The sequence below is a fragment of the Otolemur garnettii genome, unplaced genomic scaffold, assembly GCF_000181295.1.
Source record: "Otolemur garnettii isolate 467f Iridium unplaced genomic scaffold, OtoGar3 scaffold00024, whole genome shotgun sequence".
In the NCBI taxonomy this organism is placed as follows: Eukaryota; Metazoa; Chordata; class Mammalia; order Primates; family Galagidae; genus Otolemur; species Otolemur garnettii.
The window spans coordinates 13,798,042-13,812,432 of NW_003852419.1; positions in this window are offsets into that span (position 1 = coordinate 13,798,042).

Consider the following 14,391-nt stretch of genomic DNA (forward strand, 5'->3'; position numbering starts at 1 on the left):
CCCTCCAGGCTTAGACTAAATCTCAGTAGAAATTTGCCAATATGTAGAAAAAAAGTTTGTACCATCATCAATTTTCAGGCCAGGCACTATTCATTAAGTCTGTAGTAGATTTATAGGTCTGAGAATTATCATCTCCCTTATGCCCAATCATTACTTTGTTAACAAAACAACTCTGGGCATTTGTAAGTTGTGCGGCCTTACCCAAGTTACTTAAAGTTCTTTGTTTGAAACCCTACAATAGCTTTGTGTTACTTCAAAGTATGCTCTCTTTTTTATTTCTTACTGTAGCAAACTGGAATGTTGTTTGTTAAGCAGTTTTGATCATTTTAGCTGCAGTTTCTATTTTATTCTTCTCTCAGTTTTAGATCACGTGCTAATGCGAGTTAGGTGAAGTGACGTTTCAAGCATGTTAAACCAAGGAAAGTAAAGGGATCCCGGGACTATGTTAAACCAAGGAAGGTCGGGTGAAGCTCGTGAATGCTTGGAGGCTGGATAAAAAGGGAAAGTGGAGGGAAAATGGCAAGTTCACATCTCCCGAAGGGGATTGCACAGAGTTATAATTTATACCCTGGCTATTTAGCATTTGGCTTTGGCATTTAAAGTAGGGAGAAAGGATATTTCTGGGATTTAATAACCGCTGTTTCCAACTTTGTCACGCGCGTCCAGAAGTTTCCTAGATTGTGAATGCTCCAGAAGGGAAATCAATCCCCTCTGGTGGAGCTGGGAGTTGGAAGCTCTCATTGTCAGGATTTGGTCCTGGCAGCTTTTTCCTCTCTGGTCGCTCAAAAGTGAGGCCTTCCTGGTCTTCACCAGCACACCTAAAGGAAGGAACCTACGGAGAGATTTATGATGCTTGGTTGTAAGAGAAGACGACGCCTGTAGAAAACTGGTGGTCCTGGCAGGACAAACAAGCAGGGAGTTGGAACTAGTTCAGAAATATCTGCTTCTACAATCCAGAAGGCAAATATGTCAGACTTACAGAGATCCGGTGAGGTGGCTGCTCCCCTGGGAGGTGAGGACCATAGGAATTAAACCTGCTGTCAAGATTAGATCAATCATTGTATAGAGTCATTGCCTCATTGATTGAGGATTAGAAAATCAAAAATGTAGAAATCTTGGGATGCTACAATGTCAGCATGCTAATACAAATTTTAGAAGTACATGTTCATGGAGTTAAAATTTCAGTCAAAGTTAAGAGTGCCAAATGAAAAGTACATTTTGTTCCACTTTTCCTAGCACTGCTCCTAGGAGGAGGCCACACCAGTGGTATTTTCTGTTTTTAGCTCTTCTGGTGGTCATCACTGTAACTCTGAATACCTATTTGTTATCACTTTAATATACATTTCTTAGCTTATAAAACCAAGCTTGTCTTTTAATTCCTTGCTGTAAAAGATGACTATTTCAGCTTATATTCATCATTCTTCTTCCTTTTCTTTGTTATCTTCTAATTTTTTTTCTTTTGGCTCTTGTATTAGTTATACTTTAAATCATCTGTTGTATTTTTACTTTTTCCATCAACTTCAGACATCGTGTAATCCATGGTGTCAGATGAGGATGTGATCGCTCCTGCTCTCTCTCCCGTAGCTCCTCCCTCCCTCTAACGCCTACTGTTTGTCAGGTCTACCACTACTTTTATATTGCCTAGCTTTGGAGTATTTACATTCTGAGTGCAAGCTTTAATTCTTTGTTGCTTAGTCTATATATCAATTCAGAGAAGCACAAAGAAATAAACATCATTTATAATATTACTTTGTTCAATATTATTCACTGTAGAATTAGAGTGTGACTGATGAGGAGATTCAATTTATGTTCTTAAATCAGGTCTACTTGAAGTAGAGTATTCCAAGTTCCAAGTCAAGATTCTCTTTTCTCAGCCTCCATAAATTTCTTCTAACCATGCTTCGTATTTTTGTCATGATTTTTCAAGCAGCAGTTTCTTTTTCCTGGAATTTCTAGTTCCTTTAATTTTTCTTGTTGACATCAGAAACATAAGCCTTCTGCATTATCCACTCCCCCAAAGCCCACAGTCGGTAGCCAGCAGCCTCAGTATCTGCTCTCTGCCAGGTCCCCGATGCCAGTGGTCTCTTCACGGAGTAAAAGATCCCACTTTCATCCCCTTTCTCTTGTGCCGTACTTTGTACTCCAAGTAGTTATTTTTCTCTGTCCTATCTGTCAGTGTAACCTCACATGCCAAGCATTTCGAAGAGACTTTCCTGATTCTTTGGCCACTGCGTGTCCTATCCTTTTGTGTATCTTTACCATCATTTCAGTATGTTTGAGAAAGACAGGAAGGTAAAGCTACTTGCTAGGTTCAATATATGGAACTGGAGTCCCCACATGTCTTGATTTACTGATAGACATTGATATCAAAAGGGAAAATATACAACTAAAATTTACAGACTGCCTCTGAGAGCTTAACTTAGGGAGAAAGTGTGGAAGTGCATGAAAGTTCTGTTTCAAATTTGGAGCATCCTTCCATGTATTTGATCTCTTAATCTAGTTGGAATTAAGCTACCACCTGAAATTAATGGCGCTGCAAAATTCCTGATGTTGCATTGGCCTCATGTCTGTGCTGTTATCCTACGTCCTGGGAAGGGACCCTCACTTCATCATCAAATGTGAATCAATATTTACAACCCTGTAGTTGTCAAAGGACAGAGTATAGTTCCCAGTGGGATCTTAAATGTAACGTGAGTTTACTGGATTCCGAAATCACCAGGTGGCCCACTGGGCTTAGATTTTGTCAAATAGCGGTCCTTAGTGGAGAAGCAGCGTATGTTGGGGCTGGGCAGGTTCTAAGAGTTTCAGACTTGCTGAGAAAGTTGTTTTCTTTGCCCTCAATATAAAAATTGTCTCCTAAAAGAGACAATGTGGGAATTGTTTTCTACAGTTAGACTCCACAAGGAGAGACAATTGACTAAAATTATGTCTCTGGCGCTTACGAGGTGAAGTTCCTGTGTGGCTGAGGGTTGGGGCGGGGCAGAAGTGATGGAAGGTGGCTCCAAGACTTGCTGGATTAAGAATAGTCTGATGTATTCCTGTCAAAGCTCTTTTTATTTGTCCATTATGAAAATTCTTTGTGGTTCTGGAAAAAGTGGAATGAACTTTTTATGAATCATGGCTTCAGAGGATAATGGCACTAGAGAATAAGAGGCTTTGGGGTAGAGGGCATGGACGCTGTTGAAGTGCCTCCTTCTGACATGCGTCTCTTTCATGGCTGGAGGGGTACAGAGGACTGAGTCTCTCTGCAGAGAGAAATCTGGTCCATGCCCTTGAAGATCTCAGAATCTTAATATATTTATTATGAGCTAAGGGAAGAGAACACAAAACAAAGTGATATGTCCTGAGGAGTGTCCGGTGCATGGGTGAGCAAGAGGACTGAGTACGGATAGCGTCAAGAGGCTCTTTGTAACAGCCCAGAGGAACATGAGATGTTGATTTATAAAAATCCCAAATTAGAGGAACACCAGAGCACCTGAATTCAGACAAGATGTGAACTCTAGTTGTAGTATATCTCATTTGTGGGAAATAACCCCATATCCTACCCATGAGAAGCATGTTTGAATCAGTGCACCTCTTGTTAAGTGATGCCAAGAGTCTCGCTTTTTTAACAGTAAACTTTTAATTAAATTTTAATATGAAGTGCTTGATGAATTTTCACAAAATAAGTACACCCTATCCCCAGACACTGGTCATTACCAACACCCTCTTCCACTTCCAGCTCCTATCATCACTCCTCCCAAGGGAAAAAAATCTTGATTTCTAACAACATAGAACATTAGTGTTGCATACTTTTGAACTCTGTGTACATAGAATAATAGTGTGTGCTTTAGTGTCTCTAGTTTCTTTCACTCAAAATCATGTTTGTAAAACTAACCCATACTTGCTTGTTTAGTCCCAGATTGTTCATTCTCATCGTGGGTTAGCTTTCCTTTCTGTCATGGATCACAATTTGTTCATTCTATTGACAATGAACATTCAACTTGTTTCTAGTCTTTGGTTCTTCCAATTAGTACTGCTGAAAACTTTGGTACTTGTCTTTTGGTGAAGGTATTTACACATTTTTGTTGGGTATATACCTAGGAGGGAAAATGCCAGATTAACCTTGGCAGATACTTTTGTAAAGTAGTTTTGCCAATTTATATTTCTCTCAGCACTGTGTGAGAATTCCCTTTTGTCCATGTCCTTGCCTACACTTGCTTCTTTTTCATTTTAGCCATTTCGGTAGGTGTAGACTAACTGGATTCTGTCTTTGTTTCTGTTTTTCACCCTTTCCTTGAGATTTTTCAATTAAATAATCTATTTATTTATTTATTTATTTTGAGACAGAGTCTTAAGCTGTTGCCCTGGGTAGAGTGCTATGGCATCAGAGCTCACAGCAACCTCCAACTCTTGGGCTCAAGTGATCCTTTTGCCTTAATTTTTTCTATTTTTAGTAGAGACAGGATCTTGCTTTTTGCTCAGGCTGGTCTTGAACTCATGAGCTTAAGCTATCTACCCGCCTTGGCCTCCCAGAGTGCTAGGATTATAGGCGTGAGCCACCGTGGCTGGCCCTCAATTAAATAATCTTCTTAAAGCTTCTCCTTTATGAAAGATAAATCCATGGTCTACTTGCCCCCCTCCCCCACACACACTATAAAAGAAAGAACATATTGGTCTTGAATTAAAATATTGATTTCTGAAACAATAATTGATTCCTGGTGTATAATTCCCACCTATGTTTAAAATTTGGCCTGAAAAACATAGTAATGATTTTGCTTATAATACCACTTTTTAGGAACATAGACAGGTGTTCTTAAAGAAATAAGCATGTCAGTTGTTGACAGAATTATTTTTGCTCTGGAGTTGAAGGTTTTACAATTGGATGATTAAACTATGTAACTATACCTATTTCTTATTTTCTTTTTCCTTTTCTTTTTTGAGACAAACGTCTCACTCTGTTGCCCAAGCTAGAGTGCCAAGGCCACAGCCTGGCTCTTAGCAACCTCAAATTCCTGAGCTCAAGTGATCCTCCTGCTCTGTCTTGCAAGTAGCTGGGGCTACAGGTGCTTGAAAAACACCTGGATAATTTTTCTATTTTTAATAGAGATGGGGTCTCACTTTTCCTCAGGCTGGTCTCAAACTCCTGAGCTCAAGGGATCCTCCTGCTTTGGCCTCCTGGAGTTAAGATTACAGTGAGCCACTGTACCTGGCCTCTATTTCTTATTTCATTTAATTACCCAAGAAACATTTGTGAACTACATACCATTTTTCAGGGCTTGGCATTGTGGGGAATATAGAGGTGGATCAGATATATGCCATCCCTCTTCTAGGAGAACAGTAAGAACTGAAGGAAATTAAAAAATATAAAGCAAAAAGCAGTAAGTCTCATAAGAGAGCTGTGGGCAGATGCATAAGCAGAATCTTTTTTCTTTTTTAGGGGAAGGATAGTATTGATGAGCTTGAATTGAGTGATAAAAATATTGGATTTGGGGCAGAAGAGCACCTGAGTAATATCCTGGATCTTACACTTACTAAGCACATGCCTTTGAGCAGGCTACTTAACCTATTCCCCCCAGTTTTACTGCCTCTAATGTGGGGACAGTAGTAATTTTCCTGCTTATAGGTACCAGTTATTGGGAGGCTCAGAATAGGTAATAGTTTTATATAAATACCTTATGCAAAATAAGCATCATTTCTTTCAGGGAATAAACACAGTTCTTTAAAATAAGGAATTAATTTATCCATTCCCAATTCCAATGAAGGGCACTGTGGGCCAGTCCTATGGTACGTAGAGATGGATTAAATTTAAGTTGTTAATAGGTAACCAGCATAAGATAGCAAAGGGCCTCCTTATGGCTCCTCCATCACATGCCACTCTCCTAGCAGCCTGGAGACAGCCAGTCATCTTGACTTTGATGCTGACTGCCTTTGAAAGCCCATGCTGGGCAGCAGTTTGCCCAAGGTTTGGCTTTCCCACAGACCCAATGTTTGCCCATTGTTCTGTTTCCCTTGATCTTGTCTCCTTCCTCTCTAGTATCCACTGTTTGCTGAGTATACCTGATAACTGCAGCTTGTAAATGGCCTAAAGGGGGACAAAGTGTCTGGAATGGTGGTTCTCAACATGACTGCACATTAGAATCATCTTAGGATCTTCAATGACACGCTGATGGCTAGGCTCTGGGCCTTCACTCCCAGAGGTGCTGAAGCAAGAGACAAAAGGCAGAGCCCATGAAATTACTTTTACTACAGCTCCCAGCTAATTTGAAACAGGCAATCTGGGGGCCACACTTTGAGAAACTCATGTTTTTTGCAGTGTCTTAGAAACAGCTAGTGTAACTATAATAATAGCCATCTGGAGATGTCTTCATTACATGGATTTCTAAGGCCATCAGAGAGAGTATGTTTCAATACTTGGAAACTGATTTCTTTATTGATTCACGGTTTCTCAAACACTTCTGTTTGAAGCACCGTGCTGGGGGATGTAAAGGATACAAAGGATGGATCCAACAGGAGTGTGATATTCACTAAGAATAGGGATGATCATAAAACTATAATCCATAGCATATGTATGACGTCTGACAATTATGTTTGTGAACATAGAAAAAGTGCTACCTATCTCATTGCTGAATATCACTACAGTCACTTTCGAAGTGCTCCCCCTGTGAAGCTACATCCTAATACTACTGCTTAGTCTTCCCTTCAGAGCAATTTTGGAACTCTTTTTCTAGAAAGTGCATCAGAGCTGTCCTCACATTACCCTTGATGTCTTGAATGTCGTCAAAATGTCTTCTTCTTTTCAATAATTCCTTTCTCTTTGGGTAAAGAAAAAAATCATTGGAAGCCAGATCAGGTGAGTAAGGAGGGTGTTCAAATACAGTTTTTGTTTGCTGGCTAAAACTCCCCTCACAGTGCTGTGTGAGCTGGTGCATTGTCATGATGAGTTGTTGTTAAAAGTTCAGATAGTTTCCATCTAACATTTTTCATGCATCGTTTTTAGCACTTCCAAATAGTAAACTTGGTTAACTGTCCAGTTGTTACAAATTCATAATGAACAATCCCTCTGATATCAAAAAAGGGTAGCGTTTGGCTCTTAATTTGGACCGATGGAACTCTTTTGGTTGTGGAGTGGTGGAGAACTGGCTGACTTCCATTGTGCACTTTGATGCCTTGTTTCAGGGTTGTATTGGTACATCCATGTTTCATCACCAGTGATAACATGGCCCCAAACATTGTCTTGTGTCTCCAAAAGGTCTTGACAAACTTTTATTCCCCTTTGCTTTTGTTCATTGGTGAGCTCTTTGGGGATCATTTCTGCATGCTCTTTCTCCTGCTAAGATTTTCAGTTAAGATTTTCCTAACTTTTTCTCTATCAATATCTGTTTGATCTGCTATGCTTCTCATAGTCAACTAACAGTTTTGACGTGGAATTCAATGAAATTTGGAATGTTTTTGTCAATTCCACTCTTTACTGGCTTCCCTGACCTTTCTTCATCAGTGATGCTTTCTCTCCACCCAGAAAAGCATTTTATCCATTTGTACGCTGTCATTTTCTTCCCAGCATTATTCCTATAAACTTGGATTAATATGTCCCTGATTTCACTTCCACTCTTTCCATGTTTAACAAAAAATTTAGTGTGTATTCATTGGTCTAAGTCAAGCTCCAATATTCTTGTGATGGCACACAGAACTGTTTAATGATAAATTATGCATATATTTTATTATGTATTTAAAAACTATTATGTATACGGGCAGCACCTGTGGCTCAGTTGGTAGGGCGCTGGCTCCATATACCGAGGGTGGTGGGTTCAAACCCAGCCCTGGCAGAACTGCAACAAAAAAATAGGTGGGCATTGTGGCAGGCGCCTGTAGTCTTAGCTGCTTGGGAGGCTGAGGCAAGAGAATCACTTAAGCCCAAGAGCTGGAGGTTGCTGTGAGTTGTGTGACTCTACGGAGGGCAATAGAGTGAGACTCTGTCTCTACAAAAAAAAAAACCCCAAAAAACTCACAAAACCCACTATTATGTATTTATCCTATAAGATAATTTTTTTGTTTTAGCAAAATAATGTCAGACTTAATATTTTTCATAATCTAAGCACTGTTTATAGAAATAAGCTCAAAATTAAAAATAAAATGTATTTGTATGCAAACATACAATTTGTATTTGTATTTTGTTGAAAATAGGGTACATATAAAAATCAAACACTTATAATTGTTTACCACATACTATATATTTTAAAAGTTACATTTCTCCTAATCTAGAATTATTGAAATTAGGCAGTACAATACAAATTATAATTGATGAATATAACAATTTCTAAATAAAACTGACATTCAAAATTTATTTTGAAATTTTGACTATTTTTATAATTGTAAAACCATTCATAGTTCTGACACTCAAGGTTCATCTGGTTGTCAAGGAAATTTTTATTATTCTCCACATATATTATGCCTAGAGCTACATAAAGATAAATTTAAAAAGAATATAAATTGCTTAATATTATAAAATATTCTTCGACCTCTGATACTGTTAAGAATATTATACTACATTTTGAGTACCTCCAGAATCACAAATTGGTACCTTCAGAGAAGCAATAACTCCTGGAGAGAATCTATCACATTCACTCTGAGAGGGGAAAGCTTGATAAAGAATTAATTTGTCTTTTTTCTGGTCCAAGTGCTTTGGGGACTCAAATTCTCTTCTGAAGTGGTGTCCATCTTGACCTTTACAGGGGCACAATCCACAAACCTTCATAGCATTTGGACATGTCTTTTGTTTTGAGGACATAGGGCAACAAATATGGAGGTGACTAAACAGTGTTAGTCATGAGATCGACAGTTTAGGGTTCTGGGTAGTACTATGCTAGCATTGAGTGGAAAATCCTGAGTGACAGGGGTACTTGCGTGTTTCTAATACAAGTGTATGTGTGTGGGGGGAGGGTATATTGTGTCTTCTCAAGAGTTCCTGGTGGAAGATACGATAGTGTGCAGGGATCCTATCTTAATTATCTTTGCAAGCATAGTCTCAGCTCCTTGCTGGGCTCTTTGTGTGTGCTTAGTAGACATTTGGTGAGTTAATGGATGTGACACTTACCTAGGGAAAGCTTCAGAAAGAGTTGTTTTCCTCTCCTTTTCTCTAAAGTCATGAGCTTTTCATATTCCAAATTCATCATAGGGGCAAAGTTTCAGGCCGAGTAAATCCAGGGTATTATTCTAAAGTTCAGTCACTGCAGAAGATCTGACCTGGGTCTTGAACCCAGGTCATAAATCTGAAACTGTCCTAAAAGGCCTCTTTATATCTCATTAGCTGAATTTTAGGTAGATTTTCATCATTTTTTTCTTTTCTTACTAAGGGAACTTATACCAAAATGGCTTTTTCGCCAGAGTTAATGCCTCTAGGTAGGAAAAAGGAGTACAGCAGCTGGTGGAGATTGTCTCCCTCTTTCTGAATCCAGGTCAACTGTCAGTACCTTCCCCAAGTCCTTTTAGGAGCTTCTTAAGAAATGGAACTTCAAGAAGCTGAATCTGTATCATGGATCAGTAAACCGAGCTCCAGGCAAGGAGCAAGCAGACTTGGATTTCGACCTTTGTCTGCCATTCATTAACTGTAAGATCTTAAATTAGATTCTTGGGACTTCATATTTCTCATCTGTGAAATTGGGGGATTTTTACTAGATCTTCAAGGTCACACCTACTCTAAAATTGTGTGGTTTTATTTTAATAGAATAACTGGGAAAAATATTTTCTAGGTTTTGCATATAAATGAACTACGACAAGTTTAGGACTAGGACTGTTCACAGGATAGACAGCAGGTTGAATAGATACTTCCAATACTTATCGAGTTTGCTGGCTCTGGCTAAGTGATTTTGTTTATTGACTCATAAACAAAGGAGATCTACTAAAAAATCATTTATTCACTGCTTTCCATGTGCTAAGCTATTACTGTGTGAGGTGCTCAGGCTTCAAAGATGAAGAAGCCGGAGTGTCCTCTCTCAGGGAACTCACATAAGCATGCAAATAATTCTAGTACAATGTGCTAAGTGGTATTACAAATTTTTTTCAAAGTGCAGGGGGAGGCAAAAGAACCAAGGTATTCCTGCTGAGGAAAAGGGGAGAGAGTGTCAGGAAAGGTCCCCAGGTGAGAAGACACTTAAAAGTAATACTAGGGATATTTTATTTTTATTTTCATTTTTTTATTGTTTGCGATTCATTGAGGGTACAAAGAATTAGGTTACAATGATTGTATTCGTTAGATAAAGTCCCTCTTATAAATGTGTCCTGCCCCCAAGAGGTCTGCCATACAGCGGCATCTCTCCTCCCCTCTGCCACTTGCTCATTCCCCTATCCTACCCTTGTATTAGATCATCTGCTGCCTTCATATTAGAATTGAGTACATTGGATTTTTGCTTCTCCATTCTTGAGATGCTTTACTAAGAAGAATGTGTTCCACCTCCGTCCAGGTTAATATAAAAAACGTAAAGTCTCCAACTCTTTTAGTGGCTGCATAGTAATCCAAGATTACATATACCACAGCTTGTTAATGCATTCCTGGGTTGGAGGGCATTTAGGCTGTTTCTATATTTTGACAGTTGTAAATTGAGCTGCCATAAACTGTCTAGTACAAATGTCCTCATGACAAAAGGATTTTTTTTTCTTCTGGGTAGAAGCCCAATAATGGGATGGCAGGATCAAATGGGGGGGTCTAATTTGAGTTCTTTGAGGATTCTTCATACTTCCTTTCAAAAATGTTGTACTAGTTTGCAGTCCCACCAGCAGCGTAAAAGTGTTCTCTTCTCTCCACAGCCACACCAGCATCAGCAACATTGAGACTTTGTGATGTAGGCCATTCTCCCTGGGGTTAGGTGAGATCTCAGGGTGGTTTTAATTTGCATCTCTCTGATGATTAGGGACAATGAGCATTTTTTTCATGTGTGTTAATCATTCATCTGTCTTCTTTAAGGAGGTTCTATTTTGCAAAAGGAGGCAAGACATCTCTTGCCCAGCGATCTATGGGATTGCTGGGTCTTGTTTTTGTTAATTAACTTGTGTTCTCTGTAGACCTTAGTTATCAAGCTTTTATTCAATTCATAATAGGCAAATATCTTTTCCCATTCTGATGGTTGTCTGTTTGCTTTGTTTGTTGTTTCCTTAGCTGTACAGATTTTTTTTCAGCTTAAGTTCCATTTGTTTATTTTTATTGTTGTTGCAATTACCATAAAAGTCTTCTTCATAAAATCTTTCCCCAGGCCGATATCTTCAAGTATTTTCCCCATACTTTCTTGAAGAATTTTTATTGTTCCATGCCTTAGATTTAAATCTTTTATCCATCTTGAATCAATTTTTGTAAATGGTGATAGGTGCAGGTCCAGTTTCAGTCAGGCTTTTACATGTGGTTATCCAGCTCTCCCAACACCACTTATTGAATAGGGATTCTTTTCCCCAGTGTATGTTCTTGTTTGGTTTTTTGTTTTGTTGTTTGTTCGCTAAATAAATTTAGGATTGTGATGGCTTTATATCTAAAAGACTTTGGTACCAGAAAGAGTGTTGTCCTTGGGGTGAACCAAACAGCTTAGAATTCTCCCTCTACCACTCACCAGCCTAGTGGCCTTAGGGGAACCCCTGACTCAGCTGCACCACTGTCCTCTGTAAAGTAAGGACTATCCAAATGATCTTTTAACTTTCAGGTTCTTGTGTGCACCAAGGGAGGTAAAGGTGTGAAGTGCAAAGCTGTACAAACATTTTACAGGAACAACTGTGTGTCATACCACTGCTTTGCACCTTTGTTCCTTCCCAGATATTCTTTCCTTTTCTTGCCCTCTGCACCAGTTCCTCTAAACCGCCCTACCTAAATCTGTGAAAAACAGGAAGTAAAGTTTAGAGGTTGAAAAAAATAACCACGTTTGTGCTGTTGGCCTTGATCTGCCCAGGTTGAACATCTATTTTTTTTTTTTTTTTGACACAGAGTCTCACTCTCTCATGGCATCATCATAGCTCACAATAACATTAAAGTCATGGGCTCAAGTAATCCTCTTGCCTCAACCTCCCAAGTAGCTGGGACTACAGGGGCTCACCACAACGCCTGACTAGTTTTTCGATTTTTAGTAGAGACAGGGTCCCTTTCTTGCTTAAGCTGGTCTCCAACTTCTGAGCTCAGGTAATCCACCCACCTTGGAATCCCAGAGTGCTGGGATTATAGGCATGAGCCACCATGCCCGGCCTGAGGTTGCACATCTTGTCCAACTGTGAGCCAGGCCTCCTTCTCTGTCCGGTCCTCGGGAACCTTCTGCTGTGGCTGCTCAGAGACTAGCCTCATTGTGGACACCTCTCTGGCTGCCTAGGGCCTGGTTCTCTTTCTACTCCCCAATCTCAACCTAAGGGTCTTCTCTAAGTAATTTATTGAAGGCTGAGCATGAGGCAGGTGAGAACGTGTTATTGCTGAGGTAACAAAGCCTGATAAAGTTACTAACCGGAGGCTCTTAAGTGAAGAAGTATGAAGTTGAGCTTTTCATTATACTGGGGCCTGCTTCCACGGAACAAAGGAAGAACAAGGAGCCTGGGCCAGAAGAGGGGAGTTGGAGTAGACAAAAAGTGAACAATGGAGATGGTTACTTACTTTGCCAGCAGTAAAAACATTTATAAAAAGGTACCCACACATTACAAAATAGCTATGCAACATCTCCACCCTCAGCTGCTCAAGACCAAATTCATAAAGAACTACCTACAATCAGGGAAGTCTGACACACATTCCTTATTAGAGATCCTTGGTCCAGTTCTAACTTTTATTTTAATATCTTTTTATAAATTTATTGAATGACAGAAAATAGCAAAGAAGATAATAATCTCTATTTCTATTACTTAAAATTAACTGTCACTATCCTGGCATATTTGCTTCCAATCTTTTAAAGAATAAAAAGAGTATATTATTATGTTTATAAAATTATGTTTATTTGTTTTGAAATAAAAAGTACTAAGTTTGATTTTACTTGAATTTACAGAAGTAAGGTTAAAGGTATTACTAAACTTCAGATCCATATTTCCTCATCCCAGGAAATATTATTTCATAAAAAGTCTCTAAAGTTAAAAACACGATGAAAAATATCCATGTTGGAGTCACAGTTTTGAAAGTTATATATTTTAATTTTCAACAGTTTAAGTTTACATCCTGCTTCTCTGAAATAGGGCCACAGGACCATCATACATCTTCACATCTTCTCTCTCTACTTCACCTCCAACTTTTGTAAGTTTTTTTTACATTGTTTGCATTTATGACCTTACATTTTATTTTGTAACTATAATTTCCATATGATTAATAGTCAGTATTTAAGTGGATCGAATGCTTACCATTGGTCTTATTAAAAAATCATAACCTCTATTTTCAGGTGTTAAATTTTGATCAAAACTGAATTGGCAGGTTTTCACCATCGAGTTTTTTTCAGATAGGCCCATGATAGCTATATTTTGTTAGTCCTTTCCCAGTTCATAATGTCTGCTGCCTTTGTACTTGATTGCCATCTTGGGTATAACATTATTGGATCATGCTGTTTCTGCCTTAGAACAATTGTTTCATTGTTCTACAGCATTGGTTGATGCTGTGGAGAAGTCTGAAGAAGCCTGATTTTAACCCCTTGTGGGTTATTTACTTCTGTCCAAATACCTGAAATTATTTTATCCCTGAAATAAGGAGCTTGACTAGAATCTGTCTTGGTGTACAGAGTCCTGTGTTAAATCGTCTTGTAACACATGTTCTTTCCAACTATAGGAAGTTAAAAATGTTTCTTTTAATTCAAATACATTTTCTTGTATTAATTTTTGAATACGTTATTCCATATCAGCCAGTGGTTCTCAACCTTCCTAATGCTGCGAGCCTTTAATACAGTTCCTGTGGGTTGTGACCCACAGGTTGAGAACTGGTGTATTAGGCTATTTTGAGAACATAAATTATCCTATATTTTTTTATATCAATTGTCTTTTTTTCCTCATTGTTTTATCTTTTCAAAATGCATGTGTCCTAATTATCTCAAACCTTTATTTTCTGCCTGTAATTTGATTATCAATGATACTTATTCTTTGCTGTTCTAAGTTATTTGCTATTTCTTTAATAACATTATTTGGTTTTACAATGTGTTTTCATAGATCTTCAATTTCCCTTTTCATAATACTCTTATTTCATCCTTTTATCTTTGGTCCAATATTGAATTAGTGTTCTTGTTAAGATGATTTTTGTCAAGAATAAATTGTGAAAAAGTTCCTCCGGCTTGGTGCCTGTAGCTCAAGTGGCTAGGGTGCCAGTCATATACACCAGAGCTGGCAGGTTCGAATCCAGCCTGGGCCTGCCAAACAACAATGACAACTACAACAAAAAATAGCTGGGCATTGTGGGAGGCTCCCGTAGCTCCAGCTACTTGGGAGGCT